This window comes from Chinchilla lanigera, unplaced genomic scaffold, assembly GCF_000276665.1.
Source record: "Chinchilla lanigera isolate Chin_1 unplaced genomic scaffold, ChiLan1.0 scaffold00071, whole genome shotgun sequence".
Classification (NCBI taxonomy): Eukaryota; Metazoa; Chordata; class Mammalia; order Rodentia; family Chinchillidae; genus Chinchilla; species Chinchilla lanigera.
The window spans coordinates 6,875,905-6,898,540 of NW_004955472.1; the positions used below are offsets into that span (position 1 = coordinate 6,875,905).

General features: G+C 40.5%; 1 protein-coding gene across 10 annotated transcripts in view; it reads left to right on the plus strand.

The window, feature by feature from the left end:
• Nucleotides 1-22,636, plus strand: part of Lingo2 (leucine rich repeat and Ig domain containing 2) — a 1,180,631-nt gene that overhangs the window by 1,085,383 nt on the left and 72,612 nt on the right. Inside the window, exon 2 of one of the 10 annotated variants that reach the window (XR_263556.2) lies at nucleotides 9,566-9,813. The exons of 8 other annotated variants lie outside the window; for them this stretch is intronic. The gene's annotated coding sequence lies outside the window, so the exon portion shown is untranslated. Of the gene's footprint in view, nucleotides 1-9,565; nucleotides 9,814-22,636 lie in introns of those variants that run through there. One more of the 10 variants, XR_263559.2, reaches the window with a different exon arrangement.

Here is a 22,636-nt window from a genome sequence, read left to right on the forward strand (position 1 = left end):
GGGCCTCTGTCCCGTCAGGGTTCAGCAGTGTGGAGGAATTCTGGAGGCAGCTCTGCAGGTCCCCCAGGTGCTGAACCGGAGCAAGCCACCTCATAGGAAGGCTGTAATCAATAAATTAGGTTTCCGTCTCCCTTGCCTCTCCCGGCAACGCAGGGCCAGCTGTTGGCACACGGGCTCCTTTGTCTAAGTTCAATGCAACTTTTCTTGCCTCCTAGACTGGTTGCCCTTTCAGACAGCACAACTTCCACAACTATAGGCAGCAGCTCAAAACACACTTAAATTGTTAAAGTCATGAAGGTTAAGGCACCCTCAGAAATACATCATTTTAAAGAGAAAGGGTCACTTCCAGTTTCAGTTATAATACTTAAAGACTTTAGTGGTGACAATTTCTGTCCTTATAATGCTAACAAACTGAAAATTAATGAATTTTCTTAGGCCCATAAAAGAACTGAGAATGCAAAGCAAATTGCCACTCCCAAGTCTTGGAGTCCTGTCAAGGAAAGAAAGTTAAATGCAGAGTCTTGGCCAAGAATTGTTTACCTACACAGAAGCTACCAGAAACTTCTAGGAAAGCTTAAGTGGAAGATTTGATAAATTGCTAAAGGTTAACTGCGGACTATCTAAATATTGAAAAAGTTTCTGGGTAACGGTCTTAGGAGACAACTGCTCTTCGTTGAGTTTTACTTGTAGGAGCCTCACCAATTCACATAGTGGGGAGCCAGAAAAGAACTCATCTCAGATTTGCTGGGCAAAAAGAAGTATCTGTTAAATACGCCCAGAGCACTTTTTGTAGCAATTGTCTACTATCGAGAGAAAAAAATAGTACCAGGACATCACTCCACTAGGAGAAAGGACATTCACTTCTCTGGCTGCAGCACACTTTAGCTTTTCTGCTTTGCCGGGATGTGAGGAAGCTAAGAAACATGAGCAAAGGCCAAACCCAAGAAATACAGACCCTAAAAGACTGAGATTTGTACATAAGGTTATAGAACAGTTCCTCTGCTATTCTTTACCACCAGTCGAAGAGGTTTTCTGCATAATATCAGTGAATTACAATTGAAAAACAAAACAAAAAGAATATTTAAAACCTCCTATATTTAAAAATACAGCAAATTCACTTCAGCTCTCAGCCAGATAAACATTAAACCTATAGGCAAAAGTTTATTTACCTCACTCTGTTGCCTGTTATACCCAATTTTCCATCAAAAAAGTTCAAGGTATTATAAAATGCAAAAATAAACACACTGTGAAGAGAGAAAGAAAACATTTGAATTAGACTCAGCTAAGACATAGGTTTGGTAACTATCAGGCAAGGAATTTAAAATAACTGCAATTAATGTATTAAAGACCCTAATGGAAAATATGGAAAATGTGCAAGAATAGAATGTAATCAGACCAATGAAAACTCTGAGAAAAAAAAATCTAAGGAAATCTTGGGAAAAAACAGAAATGAGGCTGCCTTTGATGATTTCATTAATGAACCAGACACAGTCAAAGAGAGAATCAATGAGCTTGAAGGTCAGTAGAAATGTTGTAAACTGAAATGTAAAGGGGGAAGAATAATGAAAAAACAGAGTAAAATACACAAGAAAAATACTCCAGAAAAGGAATAGTATAAGCATAACTGGAAGAGAAAGGAGGAAATAAAACAGAAGAAATATTATAATTAATAATGGCCCAAATTAATAATGGCCAGCCCACAAATTAATAACACACCAAACCACACTCCCAGAAACTAATTGAAAGCAAAGCATCTGAGAGAAACTGATGTAGCAAGTTAGAACAGAACTTAGAGAAGACCAAGGATCAGAATTACACCAGACTTGTCAGTCAAAACTATATAAGCAAGAAGAAAGTATTTAAAATTTTGAAAGAGAAATAAATCATTAATAGGAAACCAACTTTAGAGATTAAGATTCAAGTTAAAAGTAAAGGGATAGAAAAAAGGTATATGATGCTCACAGCAATCAAAGGAAAGCAGAAATTGTTATATTGATTCAAACACTGCAAATTTAATCTTATTGACATTTATAGAAATCTTTCAGGAAAAGTAAAATTCACATGTTTTTCAAGTTCACTTGGAAAACTAACCAAGGTAAACCACATTTTAAGCCATAGAAACTATCTTTACAATGTTAAATAATATAAACCATACAATTCTCTCAGAGAACAATGGAATTAAAATGGAAACCAGTAAAAGAATGATTGTTGGAAATCTCAGAGTATTTGTAGTTTTAAAAACTCACTTGTAAAACACACAGGAATCAAAAACCTCTGAAGGTTAGGTATAATTATTTTGAACTAAATGAAAATTCACCTTCTCATAATTTACAAAATGTAGTGAAAGCAGTGCTTCCAGGGTATTCTGAAGCATTAAATGCATTTACGACAGAAGGCTGGGAAAGCAGAAGAGAGGGGGTGACAAGGAAGGCCCATCGTGGGAACTGTCATGCCTAAGAGAGGAGTAGGAAGCTCTTTTGTGCTATTGCACGGCAGGGTTGCTATAGATAATGACAATATAATGTCTATTTCAGCAAGCTAGAGGAAATTATTTCAAATATTTTTACTACTCAGAAATGATAAATATTTGAAAAGAAAGATGTTTACCCTCATTTCAACATTACACAGTGTACACATGTAGCAAAACATCAAATAGTGTCCTACAATAGATAAGATTTTGTTTTTATGTTGTCAGTTAAAATAAATGTAAGTTAAAAATAAATATCTAAAATCAATAATCTAAGCTTCCACCAAAGAGAAATGTCAGATGAAAAACAAATTAAGCATAAAGCAACAGAAATAACTCATTAAAAATAGAGCATGGAGACACAGGTGCAAGTCTCTCAGTCCTTCTTTTCAGTCCTGGCCTTCCTTCCAGCCATCACACCTCAGTGACAGGAGTCGCTGATGAGGAGGTAATAAGCTATTTTTCACAACCATTAGGCTGTAACTACCTGTTAGATCTTTCTTGCGTATCTCTGTCTTCCTGAGAAACCGCTTTGAAGATACCACCATGTATTACAGCAGCCGTTGATATTTTCCTACTAATCTGTCCATAACTCTGTAATGTTTGTATTGTTCCTATGCTATTTTGTAAATGGATGTATGTTTATTACTGTGTTTCCTACAACAACCATTGAGAATAGTCAATGATTATTCAATTGGTCACTCATGTATAGCTCTATTTATTTTCTTTAGAAGCCACTTTGAAGATACCAAAGTATAGTAGAATAACCATTGATAATCTTCTACCACTTTTGTCTGTAACACACTATTATTTCTCTATTTGTTTTCCTGAGGAACTATCTTGTAGATAACAATATGTAAATCAACAGCCATTAATAACTTCCTACCACTTTGTCTGTAATTCAGTAAGCCCACCTATTACTGTGTTATCCTTCTTTTACTCTTTAAAATAATAATTAAAAAATAGAGCATAAATCAATGCAACTGTAAACAAAGGAACACTAGAAAAAAAAAATCAAGGAACCCAAAGCTGGCTTTTAAGAATGATCATAAAACTGATCAACTCTTAGTGAGGCCAAGAAAAAAAGAGAAGACACAAATTGCCAGTCTCAGAAATGATAGAGTAATCATCACTACAGTTCTCAAGAAGAATAAATTGATCATAGAGAAGTAGTAGAAATCACTATTTTCCTACAAATTTGATACTTTATGGGAAGTGAACCAATTCCTTGAAATGCAGAAACTACTAAAACAAGGAGAAACTGACATAATCTGCTTAGGCTTGTATCTATTAAAGACATTTAACAATTAATAACCTTCCAAAGAGAATGTCCACAAACAAAATTATCAAACCATTTTCCTTTGTTTTTTCCACGATTCCTCATCCAGTGCCACTAGCCAAAGTGAGCTTTAGCTGTATATTTGCGGATCCATTACTAAGAGTGCAAACAAAAAATACTTTACGTTCCCTAAGTCTGAAGCTAGTACTTGTCAATATAACTGTTCTGACTCCAATTGGAATGTCACGGCTGTCAGATTAGGATCATGTTGACCTTATTACCAGACAATATGTGAAGAAACCAACTTGCTTTCAGGGTATCAAAGGTTCCTTAAGAAGAGGATTTTCAGTCCACGTTATACCTCTGATGTTCTGTTCTAGATATTTGGGAATGTTCAGAACTGCATCAGAAATCTCGGATATGCTGTCAAGCCTCTTCCCAGAAAGCTGCCTAAGTGCATACTGCTAGGTTTAATGTAAATTTTAGAATCTATCTGAAACCTAAAGCAATTACCCTAAAGTTATTATAGGTATTAGCCAGAGTACAGAGGAAAAAGAAAATTAAAATTAGGAAATCGTGTTGCTGGTCACAAAACTAAAATCAAATGTCATTTCACCGAGGAAGCCTGCTTTCAACCTCAGAATAGATATATTTGCATACACCTGGCACCTTTTATTTTTGTCCTTTTATGTTTCCTTCATAATGGTTTGAAGAGTTTCTAATGAAATATTTGTGTGATTACTTGATCCCCTCTTTTGTAAACTTAGAGTCCAAATCTTTTTCACTCCCCATTCTATCTGAAATATGCAGATGGTGCAGCGTTTTACCTAATATATATTTATTTGTTAAATGAGCAAACAAATGCATAAATAATAAAGACCTTCTCCAGAAAGAATAGCCATCATCAAGAAATCAAATTATAACATGTGGTGGCAAGGCTTTGAGAAAAAAGGAACCTTTCTACGTTGTTTGTGGGAATGTAAACTAGTGCAATCAGTATGAAGATTCCACTTCTCTTTTTAGACATTGAGCTTCAAAATTCTTTCAGTGATGATTTGTTGTTCATGGGCTTGACAGGAAAAGCAACATTTAAATAAATTGTTCAAATAACATATTATCGCACTGTATGTGTTTCCTACATATTGCTGCTGGCGCTCAACCCGGGGTTCTTTTGCTGGGTTCAGATGGAAATCATGAATTGACAAAGTACAACTCTGCTGGCATTTCTGAACTCACGACACGACACCAGGCAATGCTGGATGCCAACAGTTGACATGGCCAACTGTGGTCGCTGACACTGCTGGCCAGGATGCCAGCTTTGCTGGACACCATAAGTTGACTTAGTTTGGTGCTAGTCTTTGTTGGCTGCTGGTCTCTGGAGCTCTTCAACATTAATAGCTCTAAATGTTTCTTGTCTTTCTTTGAAAACAACCACTCTGTCCAAAGTACTCAGGAAAAAGTTCTACATAGATTTACAAGACTTTTGGAACCCACAATAATTGGGAAATAAGTCACAAGCAGGATTACAGGAAGATCAAAGTGAGTCCATTCTAAGCTGCAACACGGTGGGGTGCAGGGGAGTAGATAGAAGGCAGCCTTCAGTCAGACAGGGCTGGGCCCTCAAAGGAGCCGGTATGGAAGACAAGATATCTTGCAACTGTGGGAGAGACAGGCACATCCATTATGGGCCAGACGTTAGGACAAAAGACTAAAGCAGTGCACCCACATACCTCGCTAGGTGTGGACACCAGGGATTGCTATTTTAAACAGGTATCAGTCATCTTAACAAAGCCAGGAAGAGTCTCTAATGCAACCCCTGCAGGGAAAGCTCCTGTTCTGTATTCACGCTCCCATGCTATGTGACTGGCTTCCTCATTTGATCCCGACTTGATCAATTTTACCTGAACAAGTACACTTGTAATCTTACCGGTGGACCGTAGTTTTGTCCCCTCTCACCCTCACCCTGCGAGTTCCCATGTTTCCCACCTTGGACCCACCTCACCTCGTGGTTTTGCTCTATAAAAACCCCTGGGGAAGGCAGGTTCCCAGGCAACCCACTCGGGCTCCCTTCTGTCAGTCTCTCTCTCGGACAGAAGCTTTCTTTCCCCAATAAATATATTCTGCTCTTAAAAAAAAAACCAAGAGGTAGCTGCAGAGTGCAGCTATATAGCAGCCACAAGCCTCTCAGTAGAGGAAGGGCTGAAACCAGGAAATCTGGAAGGCTTGCTGTGAGTATTGGATATGCAAATAAAGTTTCTAGATTCTTCTTTTCTTGATCTTAGCCCCTCCAGGTTACTCTCTCATTCTTCAAATACGCAAAACTGTCCTCTGAAGTGGAGGAAGTGGGCGAGGGCCACCATGCTGCTCGCATACCCAGGGAGGACACTGGAGCAACCTGTCCCAGTCCCCCAGTCCATGGGGGAGCAGAGGGGAGCAAGGGAGAGAGCTGTGCTGGCTGCTGGCCAGGAACCCCCTCTGTCGACACAGAGAAAAATAAATCAGGCCCTTCTCATTTATTTTCTTTCCAGAATTAAATTTTTAATAATTTTCCTTTGGAAGCCTGAAAAATATGTATGGCCTTCATAGGCAGAAGTGCAGCCTTTCAGCAACTCTATCGGAGATTCTTAATGTAAGACATGCTTTAGCTAAAACTTCATGGGAAAATTAAATCATTAAATTCAAATTAGAGGAGTTTCTTACCCTATCTCCTATCCAAAAAATTGTCCCCTACTGATTTATTTTTAATTTGTTAAGTAGTCTTAAAACGGGGACAGAGAGTAGCATGAAGTACTTCAGTCCTTTTTTTTGGTACCAGGAACTGAACTCACATTTGCCAGGTAGGTGCCATGCCACTGAGCTAAATCCCTGGCTCCTCCAGTGCATGTTGAATCAAACAATTTCCATGTCTCCTGGCCTGTAATTTAATATATAATTTTAACAATTGGAAATGATTAAAAACTTTGGGAACATTTGTTTTTGTTCGCTATTTGCTGTACAGACTTTACTTTCTGAAGTGCTGAAGGTCTGTCCACCTTCTATGTAATGATTCTAATTAGATTAGATTATCTGAAGAATTTACTAAATGATTGTTAATTAATTTTTTTAAAATTTGCATACAGTTAGTATTTCTTTTTCTGGTGTATATCTCTTTGAGTATTCACACATACCTAGTTTCTTATAAACACCATCACAGAACTATCTCACATGGACCTTTCAGCATCAGGCATTTCCAGCATATAATGGCTATGTCATCCCACAAGCCAACTAGAGATGTAAAAAGTTATGTTCACAGAAAAACAGATAGATGAATACTTTATTATCAGAAAATTTAAAACTATGATATTCATAATCAGAAAATTTAAAAGTATAAGAAAAATGATATTTTCGCATATTTTAATTTTTTAGCCCCATGAGAAACCATCATCTAGCATATAAATTGGAAACTGCCTATCATTTCTTATATTCCCAAAATTTAGCGAATAGAAGAATAGTTAGGAGTACCATTGAACTGATCTAATTCAAGGCACTTGAATGCAGTTAAATGATATTCATATATCCTTCTGTTTTCCAGTCTAGATGCTTTCATAATGTGGAGGGGCTTAATGGATCAGTGTAAGAATCATCAGAACAATGACTAGCACTTACATCAAGAGACTATTATGCAATTATAATTAAAAACCATTAGTGATTGCAATTTTTGTCACTTTTTCCCCTTTGGTGAGTGTTCTTTATTTTCTTCCAGCTCAGTGGGGTAATTCTAAAGAATGATTTAATTTTTCAAATGCTGAAGCACACCAACCGTGTTCATATATTTCTAAGGATGATTTAATAAGGCCTGTAGACTAACTTGCTATAATTTTTGAGTGGAGAACATATCCTACACAGTGGGGGAGTGTGAAGGGACTACACATGCTAGAAATGATGATTGACATGTGGGCTGGTGAGATGTCAAGGCCTGAAGAGCTTCACTGCAGAAATACCACAGCAGAACATGTACCTCTTCACCCTAGCAATGTAATAAGTTTCACTTCTCTCTAGGAACTGAAAAGGGAATTAAAAAAAAATAAGGACCAGGAAAGCCCCATTCTTCTTCTTCCTTTCTGTTTTTCTTAAGCCCCATTTTTTAGCTGCACGTATCCTTCCACCACACATCCTGATGACTGGTTAAAATCCTATCATTTCCCAATTTTCTGTGCTAAAAGGATAAAGGTAATAAATGTTGTTGTTGACTTTCAGTTCCAAGTTGAAGTCTAGGTACAAAATAGGAGAACCAGAAGTCCCTTCTTTGTGGGAAGTCTCTTAGCAGAGACTAGGACTTTGCCACAAAGCAAAGCACAGGCTTCACAGAAGAAAGCCAGTGTAAACAAGAAACTAAAAACAGAGCTACTGTCAGCTCCTTCTCATCCTTTACCCACCTGCCTTACACTCCTCTGGACAGGCGTATTTGATAGCTGTCGGAAATGCTGATAAAAGCATCAAGTCATGTGTACAGGACACTTGGATGATTGGTGGGAATATGGAGTTCTTTTGACTCAGGTTTGGGAGCAGGAAGGAAAGGAGGATAAAAATGAAGAGTTAAATGAAAGAAGAAGAGCAGAGCTAACAGGGGAAGGCAGAGGTAGAGAACTCTATATGTCAGAACATCTTATCTATTGTTACCTCTAAGTGTGATTGTGACTAGAGACCCAGTTCTTAGAAAAGATGCTAAGATACATCTACAACGTTCCGCGCCTCTAAACCGCATAAAGCAATAGTTCTCAATATGCTACTCCCAGGCCCACATCAACTACACTGGATAACTTGCGAGAAAAGCAAATTCTCTGGCAGCCTCCTTCACACAGTTATAAAATGAGTCAGGTTGAGCTCAGGAAACTGTGTTCTGACAAGCCCTGTGGGTGACTGTTTTGTCTCCCAAAGACTGAGAGTCACAGGAAAATAACAACGTAGAAAAGACGGTGATTTTTAATGATTGATCTTAGATTGAGACTTTCAGAGTGGGCACATCATAAATGGGAAGAAAAGGAAGCAGGCTTCTCAGGGATACAACTGCATGTCACCCAGGGGAAGGGCGGCTGCAGGCGAATGATCTTGGGGAAACTTCAGAACCCCACTAGAATGACTCTGGACTGGTGATAAAGAATGTTGTGGAGTACAGTGCGTTGGCCGAGCAGTGTAAAGGGGTTGTCCAACAGAAGCGCTGTTGCCCAGGAGGGAGTTTTGGGAACCTGAGTTTGGGCTGAGTAAGTCAGGTGAGAGTAGGTGACCAGCTTTCCACTTCCTCTGCCTTTGAATGGACTTTGGTAAAGATAATGCAGGCAGCTAGGACCTAGAAGACCCAGACTCTGACGAACAAGTGCTCCCTTTGCTAATCATCAAGAACATACAATCTTTTTGATCACGTGCCAAAGGCAAGATAAACCAACATCTTGAAAACAACGGTATTTTCTCAGGAGTACGGCAAACAAAGTCAGCACAGCGACTCCTCCCCACCCTTGTAACTTCGCTGTGTGTGGCCAGGATGTGTACAAACTTTCTTACATGTGCCTCTCAGAACTTCCTTCCCCCAACACCGCCCTCTGGTGGACAAAAAGAAGAACGAGAAGGAACTGTGATTTTCTTTTAACTGTGGCAAGGGAAGTCCAATTTCTTTTTCTGAGGATCTAAACCAACTCACCAGTAAAAAGTAAAGGAGGGGGTTATGTTGATTACAAAGCTGATAAGTGAAAATAATCAAGTTCCAGGGGGCCTGAAAGCAAAAGTATATTTCATAACCCTCTGACTATGAGTGCCCCCCCCATAATTCTGTCGCTATTTTTAAGAAGCTCCAGGTTGCCAGATGAGATCAATATCTCCTTGGACGTGCAGCACAGCTCATGGAACACACCATTGCCTCGGATCCGAGTTCAGGCCCTGTCTGCATCTTCCTGATGTCTCGCGTGGGAGGCCTCCCATCAGACCGCTTCTCTCGCTAGGAGTGCCCCCAGAAGTGATTAACCCTCGGCTTCCTCACAGCTTGTGACCGCAGTTACAGCATTTAATCTCCCCAGTAAAACGACCATGCACAGAGCATCAATCCCTGTGGCCGTGCAGTTGCTAACACCACATACCTGAAATAAAATCTCATCACTTCTAATACACAGAATAGGAAAGTGACCTATATAACCACTCGTTAGCTTGACTCTCCACTCTTAAAGCACTAGGCATTACAGTGTGAAGCAAACTTAATTCAAGATTTGGAGAGTATGAGGAGATTGACATCACATAAATGCAAATGTCTTTCTGTTCTTCCAGCTTATCAACTTCGCTTCCATATTGCCAAGTCAGACATAATCACACTCTCCCTGCCCTCCTGTGCACTCAAATTCGTGCCATTCTCTAATACAGAACAATGGGCATGGTATTTGACACTCTTTCTCCAAATATTCATGAGTTCAAGGTCTCATCATCTAATTCATGAGGACCTACATAGGAATTCTCACTGACATAAGCCTTTTCTTCATGCCTTGGCTCAGAAATGACTCAGGTGTGTCCCCAAATGCCCCCCAAGTGTGGTGACATGATACGGTGTTGGCTCCTGAGAGGTAGTGGGGTCAATGGCGGCATCGCCACCCTCAGCAGGAATGAACGCTGGCCTCACAGAGTGAGTCAGTTCTAACAAGGGTGAGTTGTTAAGAAAAACAAAGCAAAAACAACAAAAAGACTAAGCCTGGCCTCTGTTTCTTGCTCCCTGTCTCATCACGTGACCTCTCCCTCTCCCACACACTCCTGCTATGGTGCCAGGTTGTGAAATCCTAGCCAGAGCCGGGCAGAAGCTGGCACCATCCTCTTGAACCTCCAGAACTGGGAGCTAAATAAACTTCACCTTTATATAAAATACCCAGGCTCGGATTTTTTATAGCAGCAGCAAACATACTAATATATCTTCCTGAAAGTAATTCTGCAGCCAGAGGTTCATCTTTTTTTTTATGTCATAAAAATTTAGCTTTTCTTCTTTGCTGCTGGTTTAAGAATTAATGTAACCTGAATCCTTATTTTTCATTCCACTCCTTATTCTCCTGAAACCCTCTCCAGTTACTTCTCAGGCCAGTTGACCGATCTGTCCCTGATCCTCACTCTGCTCTTCTTTACAAAATAGGTTCTACCTGCTTCAGTACCAAAATTATACTGCAGGCCTTCCAGGATAAGGTGGAAGGTAATGTTGAGCCCGTCTAGATTGCTTTTAACCAGAGTGCTCTATAGCTACTTGAGCATGTTGCAGAGAAGAGCTTTGAGAAAACACCTGAACAGGCGGGATTCAGAACCTGCACCCTCATTTGAACCAGAGCAGCTGGACTTCTCTCTGCTTATACACTGAGCTTCCATGTAACATTTTATATGGGGAAAAGAGGAGGGGACTATGGAGCTAGAAAAACCATCATTTGGTATAATACTAATGTGGAAACCTAGACCTAGGGAATGAGAATCCAGTGCTCATGAGTCGAAGGTCCCTAAACTATGTTTGGATAGAGTCATGCTGACTCAAGTGCACATACAAATCAGGTAAACCAATTCCCTACAAAGCTGTACTTCTGTTTATAATTATGACATCCTACTACCAAATTTTAATGAATATATACATAGTAATGTGCACAAGTCAGTGGTTTTGAGAATAGTTAGATATATAACCAGTACCGCAAATGATTTTAAAACTGTTTTAATACTCCAGTGGGAAACCCCATGACTTATTTGATTGTGGTACGAGGAACCAAACCCAAGGCCTACATGCTAAACTACAGCCTTGGCACCTCTCCCCTTTTCTTAAAATTTTAAGATATGATCTCAATAAGTGATCAAATTGCCCCGGCTCAGCTCAAGCTGGCAGTTCTCCTGCATCAGACTTCCAGAGCTCTGGGATGATAGACATGCACTGCCATGCCCAGGATGTCAGCATCACCTTCTCATTTGTCAATTATATATCTAATGAAGGACTTGTATCTAGACTAAATACAGACCTCTTACAACTCAAACAATAACCGAATTAAAAATGGGCAAAGGATCTGAACAGATATTTCACCAAAGGAAGTATAAAAGTGACTTCTTAGCATATGAAGAGATAACCAATTTTCTTTAGTCATCAGAGAATAACAAATTAAAAACCACAAGGAAATGCTGTTGATACTCACTAGGATGGCAGTGATGAAAAGGACAGAAAATAACAGGTAATAACAAAATATATACACATGGGAAGCCTAACATATCCAAGTAGCCTTTCTGGAAAACAATTTGTTTATTAATCAGCTTTCCTGTTCCCGAGATGTGATAGCTGACATTCAAATTTAAAGGAGAGGTTTAATTTGGTTCATAGTTTTAGGGGAGTCAGTCATGGCGGGAGGACGTAGCAGAGCAAAGGTATTTAGTCACGATGACCTGGAAACACAGCAGGAGACACTGCCAGAGGGAAAGCAGCCAGAGACCGGATGTAGTATCCAAGGTCATGCCTCAGTGATCCGCCTACACCTAGAAGTGTGTTTTATTAATCCCCTCAGTGGCCCCTAAGCTGATTAATTTGGCACAGCTAAGCTTAACCACTACTCTGGCAGTTCTCACAAAGTTATGATGTAATAGATTTTCCATATGATCCAGCAGTTCTATTCCTAGGAGATGTATCTACACAAAACCTGCATGTGAATGTGTATAGTGCTATGTCTCGTAATATCCTCAAAGAAATGAAGTATTGATATGTGCTTCAATATGGATGAACCTTGATGCTGTTATATGTGAAAAAAGAATTCACAGAAGTCCACTTGTTGCATGTTTCCATGTATATCAAGTAACCATAGAGGCAGAAAATGCATTAGTGCTTACCAGGGGCTGAAGAATGGAGCAAATGAGAAGGCAATGCTTTTAATTCATTTACTACTTCAATTGGTTTCTGGTAGATTCTTTTGGATTTTGTATATATAAGATTGAGATAAATCTTATAAAAAGTTAGTTTTAGTTTTTCATTTCCAATCTGTAAGCCTTTTATTTGTTGTTTACCCTTAATTGCTTTTGTAAGAGCTCTGGTACAATGTTAAATAGCAATACTAAGAGTAGAGTTACATTTCTTTGATAACGTTCACTGATTTAAAGAGATGATAGCTGTGCCTTCTTTGTTATATTTGCATAGGGTACATGACTTGTTGTACAGCTCTTCGATCTTTAGGTGGTTTGTGAGTGGTACCTTGCTAAAACAGAAGGAATTCTAAACCAGGAGCCAGAAAAATCTAGCCTGTAATTCTGATTTCTTTTTTTTTTGTTTTGTTTTGTTTTTGTTTTTTCTCCGGTACCGGGAACCGAACTCACGACCTTGCGCTTGCCAGGCAGGCGCTTTGCCGCTGAGCTAAATCCCCAGCCCCTGTAATTCTGATTTCTATTGTTACTTTGACCAAGTCACTTGTGCGTTTTCACACAAGTGAAAGGCAGAATTGTGGTTGCGTATCCAACCATCAGAAAGTGGTTATGGAAATAAAATACACTAGGCTTGGGGCACACATCTGGAATCCTAGCACTCTGAGGGCGTTGAGGTAGGAGGATTGCAAGCTCAAGCCCAGTATAGGCAATTTAGTGACTTGAAGACCTTGTTTCAAAGTTAAAAAAAAAAAAAATTGAAGGGCTAGGGATGTCAGTGCAAAGGCCCTAGGTTCAGTGACCAGTAACCTCCCCTCTCCACGCACACATGCACATGCACACAGAAAAGGAAAGGAAGGAGGAAAGGAGAAGGAGAGGAATGCAATACTTAGGAAACCATAGATTAGAAAAGTGTGATAATACTTAGGATGCCATAGATTACCCTGCAACTCTTCATTGTTTCAACTGTACAGATTCTTAATAGTGTGAATTGTTGGAATTAACTTTAAAAATGATGCAAATAATCCCTTCATATTTTCTCCACCACTTTATTCTACTCGTAAGGGCACCTTGTGACTGAGAAGGGGATCGCCGAGGCGGGAGAGGGGTGGAAAGCAGCTGAGCGATAGCTGCGCCAGGACTTGTGCAGCAGAACCGTTCCCACCGTCCCAATCAGGCAGTGCTGTCTTCGGTCCTTCTCAGAACTCAAAGCAGGATTCTGCTAGCATGGCCCGACCAGAGGGGTAGGAGGTACACAGGACAGTGGCCACAGAGCTCTTAGCCGCTGAATCCTGTCTTTCACAGCGGTCCACTCCTCCTGTGGAGTGTGCTGGTTTTCCTACATTTAATTACCCCACTCTTGCTCTGCAGAGCGCACTTCATTTTCTTCCTCTGATCAGTGTAAAAACCTTTCTACTTTTCCACCTGTCTTGACCAGTTCTATGTTCACGACAGAAAGAACCTAGGAACCACCTAGAGGAGTCCCCAGCACCTAGAACCCAGTAACACCAAGGCTTTTTATATTAGCTCCCAATGGAACCATTTTAGCATTCTAGAAATAAAGACAAATGGGCCTGTTTTCATGGAGAGAAAGAAACTTAGAAGGATCTTTTCACAGTCAAGCTTACTGCGCATTTTTGGAAGTAATCTGGACAACTCTATTTGGTATCGGTCCATTGCTTCGTTTGAATCATGCGTGACTCTTTTTGCTCTTCTGTCCTTCCTCTTCGAACATGCAATTATTATCCATTCATCTTGAAATGATTCTCTGAGGTTTCTGTGACTATTGTGAATTTCCATATTTTCTGCATCTTAAGTCACTCTGGAACAGATTGTAAGCCCTGGACACATGGATAGAGACTCTACTCTGTTTCTTAAGTAAAGGAGTTGGCTGGACGCCCTGCCTCTGAGCTACTTTCCACATAAGTGCCTATCTATACAAGTCAGTTACTCTATGTTTTATGCATGATTGTTTTAAAATTGAGTTTTGGGCTATAAAGCTTAAACGGAAACTAACAGACTAAATCACAAGAGACCAGGTTATATTTCATCTCTGTATCCTTGGTACTTAGTTCAGTGTCTAACACATATTAGGTGTTAGAGTCAGGATTTGCAAGGGAAACAATTTAATATAAGACACATAATTTATGAGATTATTTTATAGTAGTCACCCAAAGAGTGAAATACAAAGGAGTGCGGGAAATCTGTCCACACGCTAAAGACCCAAAGAATCCAGCTGAGGGCCTGTCCTCCACGAGTGCACCTGAAGACCTAAAGCCCATGACAATGGCCCTGACGAGTCCAACTGGAGGCCTAGAGCCCATGACAATGTCTCATGCAAGCCTATTTCATGACTCTGTCCTGGGAAGGTCCGAAGTTCAGTGGTGGAAGCTAGAAATTCAGTGCCAGCAGGATGAAGAATTTATGCAAGCAGGCTGAGGGATCTACACTGGAGCCAGGAAGCAACACTCAAGGTAAGGACCAGAGCTCCCCCAAAAAGTACCTCCGCCATCCACAGCAACAGAGAGATCCCAAGCTTCTCCAGTGATAACAGCTGAGTTCATATCAGGAAAGCCAGTGTGACAAGCTCCTCCAGGAAAACCAGCAGCCCCAAGAGAATGAAAAGCTCCCTAACAGCACCACTTCTTCTCCAGATCTCCTTTTTGTTTTGCTGGCCACACTCCTCAGGTGGGTCCTCCACACCCAGCACCACGCTGATTCAGTTCTGCTGCGTGCTACAAGTTGACCATCAGTTGTCAATCTATTGTATTAGGTATTCACAAATGCTGCAGGAATGAATGAGTGAAGGAATGAATTGAGTGAGACTAGCTCAGTGTATGTGGATTAGCTCTTTTGTAAGTTTGTGCAATCATGAATATTTGTTGAGTATTGCTGCTCAGTTTTAGTGGAAGGCATTTCTCAGACAGACCTAAGGAGGCTGATATACGATAAATATTTTTAGCATTTCTTATTCAGCTACGGAGATCCTGAGATGGCTGCATCCTTGAAATTTTCATTTCAGGAAGAATGCCTTAAGAAAGAACACATCACTAGAAGTGTTTCCTGATAAGAGTTTTCATCTTTTCTTGAGAGATCATTGTAGTCCTACTGGAGCAAGAGAGGCCATGGTTAAAAGAGTCTGTTTGAAATTAATATGCATATCAAGTTCATGATTAACATTACATTTTATGGAGAGCTCGAATTTCTGAACAAAAAAATAATCTTTTGCCTCCCTAGAGTTAAGCTTATGTTCTATTTTCTATACTTTTGATCTGATGCAAGTCATTTAAAATAGTTCTATAAATTTTCCATCTAGCTCTCAATGGCTGAATTCAAGCTGTATAAATTATTTCAATCCCAAGTCATTTATAAAAGCAATCTCCCCTCTTCCATCCTCTCATCCTCCTTCGCTGTTTTGATCTCTTGTAAGGATTATTTTTAAATCTTAGGTAAGGATTTTTTTTCAATTCTCAATAGGTCTGTGTTTTCTATGACTTTTTCCCCATTTAAAATTGACTTTGTGATTGCGTTTCAGTTTTGCATTCGGCGTTCCTTGTTTTGATTGATAAATGTTTGCCAGAAATATAATCTACTCTTATGCTTTTCTCCTCCTTTTTTTTCTCCCTGAAGGAGCTTTGCATGGGGAGCAAAGCTCTCCTGATAACACTGGAAATAAATCTTAATGTCTCTGCCCTCTGATAGGCTGAGGCCGTATCATTCTTCCTTTTGCCCCCGTGATAATTGCTTATCAGTACAAACACGCCTGTTCATATGATTCCAATGCCACCAGGGTTTACATTGCTAGAAAGATAGACAGCAAGCGTAGTCCACTGAATCTGTTAATGCCTTTAATAAAAATGAGACAAAGAAAGAACACTGAGCCGGGCTGACTGTCTCAAAACAATAAGACCATTTTTGCATTTTTGGAAGCTTGCTTACAGAGGTACCCTCTCCCTTGGCTTTAATTTAGCTCCCCTGGAAAGGAAGGATTTGCAAGATATGTTTCTGTCAAAGGTGCAATCAGAATTAAAGATTACAGATTAAAACATATTCAAATGTACTGTTAGTTTTACTGCCCTTGGCAACTGAAAGGGATCTCAGATTAAAATCAGCCAAACATACCCTCAAAACAAACAGGTCTTCAACACACTTGGGAGCAGCTGCACTGTCTAAACAAAACTTTTAAAAGAAAGTGAACTGTCAGTTTATAAAATAAGTATACCAGTTTGCAGCACTGAACACCAAATGTCCTGGGATATCTAGGGAATTAGATACCAACAAACAGCCAAAGGGGATGAGGTAGCAGAACTAGCAGGAAGGGGAAGGAACAAACACAGGGAAAACAGTATTTGGAGCCTGTCTTCTTTGTTGGCCGGTCATCTCAGAGCTGGAGAGCAGACAGGGTGCTTCCTTCACCACGCCAGGATAGAACACATGGACACCAAACTGCCTAAGTTTGAAAACTGCACTTGTTCTAAACTTCTGAAAGGTCCGCAGTGGACACAAACACTGCAGAAGAGTGGGCTGACGTAACTATCTGTGACTACGGACCAGTGATGCTGTACGACCCCAGCAGATCACAGTGTCCAGAGAGTGAAATGTTGACCGGCTTTAGAGTCATGTGCTTTGGGAAAACTGATTAGAATTTTTCCTTTTGCAGGGACAGAAACAGCAGTAGCCTGTCCCTTTCAGAAACACTGCTTAACTAAGTGCATCGTGGAAATTTCCTCTTGCATAATGAAGACACTTAACTGCAAGTGTCTGAAACAAACAAACAAAAAACTCCTCCATATCCATGACTAGATGTTATTCCCGGATGTCTTGATGGTTTTAAAAATAATGTCAAGTGGAAACACAAATCCATTTCTGGAAGGAGCTTCTGCTGTATACATACGTGCTACAAAACTCAGGGATTCCTGCTGTACCCTGCTTGAGCCCTTAGGGAACCTCCCACAGTTCTACTCCCCCCATGTCCCGGTTTCCAGTGTTGGCCTACTTACTGTCTAGTTCCCGTTCAGATGGTCGTTTCTCTCACCTGTCTTCAAACACCAGCTCAAATTCACTTGGACTTCAATAATCAGTCCAGGAGATTTTCCTGAGTACTCACTGTAGGCCAAACTCTCGGGATGAAACAGCATACAGACAGACCTGGCCTACTCACACGGTCTTTCTGGTCTCCAAAGAAGACATCTGTTAATCAGGTAGCTACACAAATGCACCATTTCATCCTGGCCAGAGGTTACAAAGGAGTGAGGCGTCTAAGAGAACATAACAGGGAACCTGCTCTAGCCTGAAATTCTTTTCTGACTTAGGCATTACTTAGCACATGCTCTTCATACTGTCAATGAATATATGAATTCGAAGTGAATTCAAACTAAAGGACAAAACATAAAATGCCATGTGTTCTACATCCTCTTGTTTTTTTTTTTTTTCTTCCAGTACCAGGAATCGAACTCACGACCTTGCGTTTGCCAGGCAGGTGCTTTGACTCTGAGCTAAATCCCAAGCCCCTACATTCTCTTGGAGTGAGAAATGAGTGAAATGATTCAATCCATGACTGAAGTAGTGACATTATTTAAAGAAATTTTCTTTGCAAATTCTTTATCATATTCTTTTAAATTCTTCTTGAATTCCTAGTGTATATATTACTCCAACATAACTGGGTGATGCATATACTAAATGAGCATTGTAAGAAAGGTCGGGACCTAGGTTACAAACTGGCTTTGATTTGTCAGGAAGCATATCCTTGGAAACTGATTATTTATTTTTAAACTAAAGTCAAATCAGTTCAACAAACTTCTACTGAGCATATACTGTTTGTACTGCACTATGCTATGTGCCATGGAAGAAACAAAAATGAATCAGAAAAATAACTGTACCTTTAAAGAACAAGTAGTCTGTTTTCTTTTGAGGTGCCAAGGATTGTACTCAGGCCTCACACGCGTTAGGCAAGCAGTCTCCACTGAGCTGTATCACCAGCCCTTTTTAAATTTTTATGTTCGGATAATGCTACAGGCTCCTAAGAAACCGAGATTACAGGCATGCTAAATTTAAGTGATATACTTTAATGTATTGCTAGGTGTTTTAAATTAAAATATATAAAGAAAACACACAGTGCTTGTGTTCACTTTATTTGTGGAAACTTCCCACAATAGGAAGGGATTAATTTCATTTATAGATGGTTGGATAAACACTTAAAGGCAAAATCCGTATCAACAAACTAGATTAATAAGGAGCTAATGATGAGGGTATTTCAAGGAGGATGTAATACAAGTTACATTTTTTGTACCAAAGGCTACTTCATTTATTTCATTCTTCCAAAAAGAAAACCTGTTATCCTTGGGTTAAATTGTTCAATGGGTTTGAATTAACTTTATTTTCAAGCAAGTATATTTGCATTTACTCAGTATTGGTACATAATGGTGTTCAAAGGAGAATCAAGATGATTAGTTTATAGGTACTTATACCTCTGCCTGTGCGTAGGCTTGGTTATCATGGTCCCTGATGAAAAGACTAGGTAGCTCTGTATATAAAGCAGTATTCAGTGTGATCATAATATAGTGCAAAAGTACATGACATTACAACTTCAGTTATTTCAGAAATGTGTAAGAGTACAAACACTGAATGAGAACATAGAAAATAAAATCACTTTGTAGCCCAGGCTGTTCTTGAACTTGTAGCAGTCCTCCTCCCTCAGCCTTCTCAGTGGTGGGATTACAGGTGTGTGCCACCATGCCCGGCTCATGAGCCTCAGTTTTTTAAATATGGGAACCGAGAGGCATAATCTATTTGATCTCTAACGTCCTTCCTGCTCTGCTATGCCATAATTTGGAACGGTCTCTAAGATATCTCTTGACTTAGCAACTCTACAGGTCTATGGATCTGTTAGATCAGTAGCTGCTTGGGGCTGCTGGCTGGATCCCTAGAGGCTGTGTGTAGGCTTGGGGCTGGTAGAGCATCAGAGAGCAGGACAGTGGGAACCGCCAGCCTGCTTCAGAGCAGCTCACTTTGATCTATTTTAGATGTTGGTCTGCTGAGTAAGATTTTGTTTGAAGAAAGGGTTCTGTAGTTAAAACAAAGTTTTAAAAACCTCAGTTACAGATTTTAAGACTTTCTTTAAAGATATGTAAAAATTTGGTGATGGTGATTATGGATCCCAAGCATATAACGTCTAGAAATAAGAAAGATTAGCTTGCTGTATGATGATAAATTAATCTCAATATTTTATAACAGTAATTTGGAATCAATTGTCTCATGAGAGGTGCCAGCTTTCGTGGTGGTCCGCCCAAGAATTAAGCTGACGTGGCAGGAGAAGGCGAGTAATCAAAGGAGACTAGGTTCTAAATTAATTTCGGGTATTTAACAGTGCAGCAGCTCCTGAGAGTCTGGGTGAATTCCTACCATGCTACCGTGAAGGAAAATATCGGCAGTTATTGAATGTTAGCTGTGCTTTCTTGGCTAATAAAGAAATTCTTGTCAGTTTAATGGCACTGTTCCAATTTTTAAAACTTCTACAAGTCTGTCAGATCAAACAATGTCAAACTGTATAGCACGTGGCACAGGGCTGGGTGCTCACGCGGCTATTCAATAAATGTCTGACTGAACTGGGTGTCGGGAATGCGTAAGTCGTATCTCAGAAAATAAAGGCAGTCATTTAGTAAGCACAGAACTATGCAAAAGTCCTGTATCTAAAGAATGAATTATTCTCCATAATATCTTTATTAAAAAATTTAATCAAATCTCATCGATTAAATGAAACTCCTAAAGAATGAACCAAAGGGCTGCGGATATAGCTCAGTGGCACAAGCGTTTGCCTGGTAAGCGCAAGGTCCTGAGTTCGATTCCTGGTACAAAAAAAAAAAAAGGAAGGGTGCCTTAAAGAAAATGACCCATAATCTCCCTTTTTTTTCTGTTTTCCCCTCTTTTAGTCCTGTAAATACCACTATTTGGCTGTACTATATGTTGAATCCCTTTTTGAAGGCTACTCTGTTATAATGTTTATTATAACATTATAATTGTAATGTTATAATATCTGTTATAATGTTTCAGTGGAAAATGTATCACAAGATGCGAGCGCTCACCGTTGATTTCGGAACAGTGCTGGCCGAGGGGCGCCTCCCCCACTGACTGCGCGCTCTCCTGGCGCTTTCTGGGTTGACGTGAAAGGTTCAGGTTCTCGTTCACTCGCATACGGGCTATTCACTGAACGTATCTTGCTAGGTGTCAAGAATCAGTATCACATCATTGTTGCCTATCTGAGAAAGAGACTTCAGAAAACAATCCCACCTCCTCAAAAGCTCACTTCAAGTACGGTAGCAGCAATTATGTGACTTCGAGCGTACAGGATCTAATATTCAGTGACAACAGAATTTTGTTATTTACAGCCTGTTCTGCCCCTAAAAATTTATGGACCGTTTCAATTATATCTGTGTTAAGTAACATTTATTTGAGAGGCCGCAAGTCCTGAAGTCAGCGTCTTACCTCTCTTTATCTATAACATTCATTTGGACACTCTTTCACCGGATTTATAAATATTCACTAAAATACACGCTAACCTCTCTAACGGCTCAGAGGAAGATTTCTGGCAGGGCAGCCCCGACACTTGAGTGGTGGTCTCTACCAGGGAGACACCAGAGGGAAAAAGTGAACCACCGCAAATTCATGGCCTCCAGGGTAGGAAGCCCAAGGAGCGCCTTTCCTGTAAGGCCTGTCCTGTTCCCTACACTACGCATGCGCGGGCCACCGCCAGCGCTACGAAGCTTCTCCATCGGGCGCTGTGCTGAGGCGCAGGTTGGTGGGGCCCAGCACACAGACAGGTTGTGGGTCCCCTGACGGGTTCAACCTGCTCACAAAGGTTGTCACTTCCTCTGTCCACCGAGTCTGTCACTCAGGCATTCCGCCGCACGAAGATCACGACGTTCTACATCTGGCCCTCCAAGCGATGCAGGTTCTGTGTTGTGGCATTTGGAGGGGATGATGTTTTGACTGGGGCTTTAAAATTTTTTTTTCAGTCAACGTTCAGGGGCCTGCGTGACGTTCTTCTTGTAGGTACCCTTACGTGGAGGCCCTATGGACCCCTCGCATCATGAATCTGCATTCTTGGGCACGTCTGAGGTCTCCGTTCTGCTAAGGTTTTAACTGGTACAGACGTAATGGGGAATTCCCAGGATGACTTTAATCAGCATGCTCTAGTAAAACCTAGGTACTCCAGTCACATCAGAAATAAAGTTCTGTCTTCTGTGATGTTACGAATTTAGCGTGTTTTTAAAATAATAAAGTGTGGCAAAACAAAGCACACGAATGTAGATTTAAAGCAAGTACATATTCTGGTCTCGCATGCTCTGGCAGTCCTAGGCGTCAGCAGGGCGGAGTCTCTGAGCGCTCATCAACTTGGAGTCAGAGGGTGGCTCGGACAGGAGTCAGCCGAAGCGTCCTTGGCAATGTCTGGGCTGGGCTGGGCTGCTGAAACTGCTGAGGACCATTCAGGCGTTTCCCCCGAAGTTTCTGCACATGGTTGGCTTCGGCTTCCCCGCGATATAATGATTTCTAGGCAGGTAGATATTGTATGGAGCAGATGCCCGCCACAAGTGTGCGTTCTAAAACATGCAGGGGAAAGCTGAAAGTCTTCACTCGAGCTCACTAGCAGCGTACACCACCACTTTCTATGCGTTTTCTTGACTGAGGTAGCCATAGGGCAGCCCAGATTCAAGTGGGAAGAGGAGCAGTCCTTTCATGAGCAGGGTGGCCTGAATGAACAGGGAAGAGAGATCGATGGACATCATCTTGGGATGAAGCTACCGCAGTGGACATCAAGTAAACCTACTGTAGAAAATTAACACAATGTCACATTCAAACTGTGACTAAATCATAGATTCTGAGATGTCCATCTCAGAAAAAGGCTGTGAATTGCTTTCCTGAAGCCTATCCATGACGTAGACCTTCCAGGAAGCCTACACTTTAATCAGGGCATCAGCTGCTCCACCGCACACACTTTTTTTTTTCTCCATTGAGCACACTTTGAG